This window comes from Papaver somniferum, chromosome 11, assembly GCF_003573695.1.
Source record: "Papaver somniferum cultivar HN1 chromosome 11, ASM357369v1, whole genome shotgun sequence".
In the NCBI taxonomy this organism is placed as follows: Eukaryota; Viridiplantae; Streptophyta; class Magnoliopsida; order Ranunculales; family Papaveraceae; genus Papaver; species Papaver somniferum.
In genome coordinates, this window is record NC_039368.1 from 89,865,390 (window position 1) to 89,871,409 (window position 6,020).

Genomic DNA, 6,020 nt, shown 5'->3' on the forward strand with positions numbered 1-6,020 from the left:
TATCTTTCCCCAAAATAAATATACCTCTACCAATTTTAGAAATTAAAATCCGGAATTATTAGATTACTAAATTAAAATCCGGAATTATTAGATTACTAAAATGCTTCCTATATATTTTAATTATTAGATTACTAAAATGCTTCCTATATATTTCACATTATACTAGATTGGACACATTAAATTCATTTTCAGTTTCAGTTTCTCTCGTTCCCATCAGTTTCTCTCGCACTCACTCACTCTCAATTTTTGATCTGCAACTGATAATTAATCAACTAGTCGTTGTAGAGAATTGATTCACTAGTCGTTATCTTCTCTCTCTGATAATCAACAAACCACGATCTAAAAAAGAAACTGAAAATCAACTATATAAATTAGGTTTCATCAGAAAACCTAACCGATATCACTTTCGTTTCATCATCAGAAAACCTAATTGAACGATTTGAAGATTGTAAAATTGAACAGTAAACCTAATTTTTGATGTCAGATTTAATTGATGCATGTATGTTTTCGTCTTGATTTTGTTAATGTAATGATTGTGTGTTTGTATTTGCCAGATTATTACACTGCGATTTACTGATTAGGTTTTATTTTGGTCTTGATTAGTTAGTTTTGAGTTTTGGTTAGTGTTCTTGGGAGGAAATGATTTCTCGTCAAATCTGAGTAATTTGTGTGTGACTAAAACAAGCATAATTTGGTGATTTTGAATGTTTGCTAGTTATGTTGATATTTCTCTTCAAACTTTTAGTATTATTTTGCTCAGATGCAAATTTATTCAACTGGTAAATGTTTGAAAAATGTGATTCTGGATGTTTGGTTGGTTTAGATATTTTTGTTCAATTTAGGGGATCAACAGCTGAAAAAGCGGGGGTCTAACAACACCACCCAATAATTTGATTAGCAATCTGTATGGACTAACTTCGAAATACTTTGCTAGAGAATCAACTAGACAGTCAGACTCAATCTAGATTAAAGTATCTCAAGGAGTTGATATCTCTCACTTGTTTTGATTTACTCAAGCTAAAACGATAACGATTCTTTAATCAAACACAAGGAATAACTTGGACGGTACCAAAGACCAATGTCCAAGGATCAATCAATATCAATCAACAACCAAAGGTTGGATTTCCAATTAATGATATTAACGCACAACCTGTATTATTTCAATTATATAAAATATAATGCGGAAAAGAAATAACACAGACACCAGAAGTTTTGTTAACGAGGAAACTGCAAATGCAGAAAAACCCCGGGACCTAGTCCAGATTGAATACACACTATATTAAGCCGCTACAGACACTAGCCTACTACAAAATAACTTCGGACTGGACTATAGTTGAACCCGAATCAGTCTCCCACCGATCCAAGGTACAGTTTCACTCCTACGCCTCTGATCCCAGCTGGATATTGCGCACTTGATTCCCTTAGATGATCTCACCCACAACTAAGAGTTGCTACGACCCAAAATCGCAGGCTTTGATAATAAACAAATCTGTCTCACACAGAAAAGTCTATTAAAGGATAAATTTATCTCCCACAGATAAACCCTAAAAGTTTTATTCCGTCTTTTGATAATAATCAAGGTGAACATGAACCAATTGATAATCCGGTCTTATATTCCCGAAGAACAGCCTATATTAATCAATCACCTCACAAAAAACTTAATCGACTAGCGAAAGAAGATGTTGTGGAATCACAAACGATGAGACGAAGGCGTTTGTGATTACTTTTATATCTTGCCTATCAGAGAACTCTCACGATCTCAAGCCAATCAATATGATTGTACTCGTACGATAGAAGATGCAAGATCAGATCACACAACTACGATAAAATTAGTACCGATCTGGCTTCACAATCCCAATGAAGTCTTTAAGTCTTTAACCTGGTTTTAGAAGAAGAAAACCAAAGGTTAAAGGAGAATCGACTCTAGCGAGCGCACTAGTATCACACAGACGTGTGGGGATTAGTTTTTCCCTATATAGTCTTCAAATCAGGGTTTTGCCTTAGTTACAAAGCAATCCATATTCTCCGTTAGATGAAAACCTGATTTAGATTCAAGCTAATATTTCTCAACCGTTAGATCGAAAAATTAGTTTGTCACACACACTTGAGGTATACATTTACTGGGTTCGTGAAAACCATGCCCAAACGTGTACGTGTATGTTGGTTCAACATAGGAACCCAAAAGGTTAACCATATGAGCTTTTCATATTAACCTTGTTCTTCTTCACCATAATTAGTTCAATTGACTTCAAATGAACTAGCTAGAGAGTTGTTCAAGTGATATGAGATATAATGTAATTACACAAGACACAATTGAAACAAAGATGATTCGATTCGATTGAATCGGCTCATGAACTTTAGCCACAGTTTGCATAAAGTATTCCTTAGTAATTTAAGTTTCATGTTCAGAGCACATTTTTAGATCATAACCACTTAAGTTCACAAACAAGTTTGCGGACTTAAGATAACCGACAGAGTTTTCCAAACTCAGCAGGATTCTCGGGTCGAGAACTTCCGCCAGTTCGCGGACTAGGTTCGTGGACTTAACGCACAAACGAGTTTTTTGGAAATCCCAGCAGAAATTCTTGGTACAAGAACTTCCTTCAGTTCGCGGACTGAGTTCGCAAACTGAGTTCGCGGACTTGGCAAAGCCAACTCCTCCGGTTTCTCTCAATCAACAAAGTTCGAAAACTTTGGATTAACGAATAGGACTTATGCACATATGTGTTACCACACAATGCTTATATCCATCATTGGTTATATATACCTAATACTCTCATTCCAACTATTGAAACATTCTTAGAGGACGTTATATAGTTGTTACACTATTTCTCGTCAAAGCGATTGTCAAAGTGATTGAAACATTATGACTTTCGTCACTAGGTGAAGATAAACCCGATCAAAGCGAAATGCTTTACCAACACACGATTTCGAGAAAAAGATAAGTAGAGTATACTCAGCTCGAAATGTCAAATGCATATGATCCAGCCTATATAGCATACGACTTTTGTCTCATAAGAAGTAGGAGATAGAATAGATAAACTTTTGAGTGATAGATAAGTTCAAGTCTCCACATACCTTTTTGTTGATGAAGTTTCACGGTTCCTTGAGTAGATCTTCGTTGTTGTATGATGAATCACCATGAAGTCCTTGAGCTCAACTACACTTTTCTATCCTAGTCCGAGACTTAGCTATAACAGACTAGAAATCAAGACTCATAGTTTTGATCACTAACATTGACAAACATGCTTGATATAGCAACACATGAGAGGTCGACCGAGCTATGGTCTAACAATCTCCCCCTTTGTCAATTTTAGTGACAAAACTATTAATACATATGGAATACAAAAAAGATAAACTTTAGTGGCTCCTATTCCATAGTCTAATCTTCAACGTTCCTTGAAATCTTCATCCTTCTAAGTACTCCAATGATCCCAAAGGTTGTAAGTTTAGCACCACCGTTGTTGAAGATCCGTATCTATAACAATGAGAGAAATCGAGATTCTCGATCATTATTATACAGTGACATAATATTATTATGTAACATCAAAGTCCAATTGCATCACGACTTTAAAACCAATACCATGGTGATATGTATCGACCCCCCTTAATCAATGCTCCATCTCGATTATGGAAACCACTCCCCCTTACACAATGATCCGAAAACCATATGTATTTGTAGTGTGAACTACATTATTTCTCCCCCTTTTTGTCAATAAAATTGGCAAAGGTAAAAGAACGGGATCATAATGAAATTTCCACAAGAGACATTTCATAGACTAAAAGAAAAAATACATACCAACTTAATTTAGATGCAATCATAAAGCCGAAGCTAAATGCATTCATCAAGGAGTTTTAAGATACAAGATAACCCCTATAAAATTCCACAGCCGCACACCCTGCAAGATATTACCATTAAGCACAAGTTCAAAAGAACTCTCCCCCATTTGATGTCATTCCCGAAAGAACAACAAGAGCGACCTTAATTTCGAAAGAAAAGAAGGATTTTTAATTGGACACCAAAAACCAAAAAAATGATTTTCTATATCCAATACTTAACCAAATTAATCACAAGTAAATCCATGATTAATTTAATTGGAATACGCAACTAAATCACACCACAAAAGTGATCGATTTAATTGGTTGTGCTCAACATAAGTAGATTTACGGAGCAACGACTAAGCCAATCACATGGAGATGACTAACTTAACCGTTCAAATACTCAACATAAGGAAAATCTTACGGAATATATGACTACTTTAACCAAAGAACATGATTAGTATAGCCGTTCATATACTCAACACAAGAACTTGTGGAATATATGAAAAATCAACTAGGTTAATTACAAGTGAACCTATAATTAATCTAATTGGAATACACAATCAAACTAATCACCGAACTAATCAATTTAATTTTCACAAGATTTTTCTCGACAAAAGAATGCTTTCGGAGCAAATAACTAAATAACCAATCAAGATGATTAATTTAGTTCACGAGTGCTCAACATATATCATCTCATGGAACAACCAAAAAAGCCAAAACTGATCGACTTAATTGTATCGTGCTCAACATGAGACACACAGTGGAGCCTTCACGGTAATACATAACAAAATGGATCAATGAAGATCAATACCGTGGATAACATACAAGGATCTATTCTATTTTCCATCATTATATGCATAACAACATAATAGACTTTATCCTTGTCTTACAAAAGATTTCATCCTATTTTCCATCAAATACATGATTGCATAGGCATAACTTTTGTAATTGTCAAAAGTCCATTCGTCCTTTCATCAATACGAATATCAGTTTATGAACGACTTTACTTTTAACAACTTATGGGACCTTCAGGTTCACGGACGCAAACAATACATATCACATAAAAATATTGCAATACTTCAAAATCAAACAGATTAATACTGCAATAATCATCATCCTCCAAATATTTTTAGAATTTAAAACCAATAAACCTAAAATATGACAATAAGAAGATGAAAAACATAATAGCTACGTGTAGTCACAGTCATCGCTATTCAAAACACTAGTTATTCTTCCAACTAAGCCAAAAAGAAGACATACTAGGTATTGTAAAAGGATGCATTACTCATCACCTTCATCGTTTCTCTAAAGTGTTTATCAGAGTGATAAATAGAGTAGAGAAAGTTAGAGGAAGAACTTTTACCAAATATTGTTGACTGCTTCTTCATTGTCCTTGAGGAAGTTATTCCTTTGCACAGAAGTACATTGACAGCCTCCACTGCATGTTACAGGAGCCATTAGAACAAAATGACAGAAGAGGGAAACAAACAATAACTAGAGAGTAACAAACTCTAGAAATTTTTTGAAGAGAAAAAAAAACTTTTCCCAACAAACATAAAAGGAAACAAACATTGACTTGAGCCACTTTCGGAACACTTCTCATATTTCTCAAGTTAAATATGAGAAGGAAACATCACCTCTTTAGTTGGTGTACGGACGGGACAAACGCTCATGTCCTTTGTTTTTCTGTGGCTTGTCACCATGGGTTGTGCTAACAGATTTATTTCCTCTTCTGGAATTCTTCCTTGGTTTTTCTTTATCCAAACTTACTCGTTGCATGTTATTCTGAAGTTTGGTGATCCTTTTGCTGTTCCTCTTGAATCTCCAACAAGTATCTTTATCATGGTTTGAGAGTCCACAGAAGGAGCAGATTATTGTGGATTTTCTGTTACCAAGTAATTTTTCCTTTTTGACACTGCAACCAACCATTGTTTCCTGATTTGCAGAAACCATCACTTTAGCTGATTTGTTGTTGAATCCTAAACCTTGATTGTTTCCAAAAGATCTCTGACCAAGCAACATTGATGCAATTTTGTCAGAGCTTCCAGACAATCGTTGTAGATCATCTCTAAGAGAGTTAATCTCATCTTCTTTTAGAGACATGGTTTTAACGAATTTAATATTAAGTTGCTCAATCTCAATATTCTTCGTCTGGAGTGAATATTCAACATTCCTCAAGGAGGCTTTAAGACTAAGGT